The sequence below is a fragment of the Pteropus vampyrus genome, unplaced genomic scaffold (assembly GCF_000151845.1).
Source record: "Pteropus vampyrus isolate Shadow unplaced genomic scaffold, Pvam_2.0 Scaffold155, whole genome shotgun sequence".
In the NCBI taxonomy this organism is placed as follows: Eukaryota; Metazoa; Chordata; class Mammalia; order Chiroptera; family Pteropodidae; genus Pteropus; species Pteropus vampyrus.
This window is the reverse complement of record NW_011888936.1, coordinates 3,543,685-3,546,025: the sequence shown is the minus strand read 5'-3', so window position 1 is coordinate 3,546,025 and position 2,341 is coordinate 3,543,685.

The following is a 2,341-nucleotide window of genomic DNA, read 5'->3' as shown; positions in this document are numbered from 1 at the left end:
CTTTTAATATAAAAAACTACATATAAAATCTATATATCATTCATTATTTTTTGTAAAATTATAATCAACATGTAATATATTTGTATCTTAATCTTCTACTTTTATTAAAACATATATGTTTCCTGAGGCCCAAGATTGTCTTTTCAATGTTTTGTATTCTAAAATAATATTGTTCAGCATTTAATGTATTGTAGAAATTACACTAAAAATTTTACACACATTATATTATTAATTCCTTATAACTAGAATATTATAGATGAATGTTTAACTAATGTTAATTGATTGATTAATGTTTATAATTATCAAAGTGTTTTTCAGGAATTTGAATACTCAATTTTAAGTAGTGAGTATTCATTTCTGGTAATTTTACTCCAATAGACTCAAACCAACTTGCTACAAAACCAAAACCAAAAACTGTTGGATTAAATATCTAAAAACATGGAGGTGTCAATCCAAGGCCACAATATAAGAGGAAAAGAACTCCAGGAAAGTGACAAGAGCAGAGCCCTTGTTTATCTTTGAGCCAGCTATATAAATCCATGGTGACAGAGCTTCAGTTTTAATGTTCACGATTATGGGGGACAGGAAATAAAGTCAGACTAATGAAATTCACATGAAGCCAAGAGTCAGAAAAGCTAATTCTCTGTTAAAACATTGAAGTAGAAAGAAAATTAACCTCACAAAGGTATATGGCAAAAAAAAAATTGTTATCAGTTGTAGTTTTGGGTGAAGAAAAGTCTCATTTGAGACTATAGCAGAATAAGCTTGCTCTCATGAATTTGGACATGTTTTGGAAATGATTACTTAAATTAACACTATCTTTGTGAACTAAGGGACTACAAGTGAAGAATTTAAAGTTAATTTAATTTTAAATTTAAGTTAAAAGTGTCCCCAGGTACCTAGCAGAAGGAAATAAACTTCTTTCATGGAGTATGACATTCTCAGACCAGATTTTAAAGAATTGCCATAGCTAGAGTTCCAATAAACATGAATTCGAATCAAAATTATTTAAAAATTATTAATAATCAAGGCTTTAAGAGTATCAGAAATATAATGAATGCCAAATCGGACCTTAATAATATAAGATATTGAATTATTAGAAACAAAATTAAATGTGAGCTATTTATATGTAAATATATATCACAATACATCAGGAAATAAGAGAATCAAACACACAAAGAGAGACTATCAAGAATGACTAAGAAGTTTTAAAAAGAAGCAAATAAAATATCTAAAAATAAAAATATTTACAATTATTAATATTAAAATATTTAAAAATTCTATGCAAGTGTTAAATAGCAAACTATATATATAGTTTATATATATATATATATATATATATATATATATATATATCTGAACTCATAGTAGACTGAAAGATAAATCTGAAGAAATTATATGGAATGAAGTAGATTTAAAGAAATGGAACATATGAGTGAAAGTTAACAAACCAAGAAGTAGAAGAGTTTACCTTAGAACTAAATTAGGATTCCAAAAAGTTGTAAAAAATACACAGAGGCATTATTTGAGGAGTTGTGGCTTAGCGTTTTCTAAATTAAAGAAAAACATCTCCTTGACTACTTGGGAAGCCTATTAGTTCCCTAACATAATAAATACAAATAAGCTCATACTTATACACACTATATATAAGCTGCAAAGCACCAAAGATAAATAAAAGTTGTTAAAAACATCCATAGAAAAAAGACAAATTGCCTACAAAGAATAATATTTAAACTACCTTTCTATAACAACAATGGATGCCAGAAACCAGTTTAACACACAAATTGCTAAGAACAAAATCACTGGAAACCTAGAATTATACACTAAGCAAACTTTACTACCTTTTTTTTCCCCCTGAAGAAGAGGGCAAAATCTATTTTAAGAGTACCAAAAAGTAAATGTTGGTATACAACCTCAGGTGTTCCCTGGGTGAAATCTGAAACTGGCTGCTGTACATGGAGGCCAAACAGAGACTTAACACAGGGACAGGCCACTCTTGATTCGTTGGTGGCAGTTTTAACAAGCAAGGGAACTTCCTTACCAGTTTGTCTCTAGGAAGTCTAGACGAGTAAAACTGCTCACCTGCCAGACAGATTCTTAAAGTTTATATAGAGGCCGGAACTGGGTTCAGTCACGTATTCTGTCCAGATGATTTCAATAACACCTTACTCTCTCAAGGCAACCCCCTTGAAACAGCTCCTAATGTGGAAATGGTGGGCTGAATCCACATTTCAAGGACAGGGGAGGGAGTGAGGAGCCTCTGATTTCCTGAGTCATGCTGGAGGGTCAACTGGAGGTCACGTCCTCTAGATGACCTCCTCCACCAATCCTGATTGGGTCT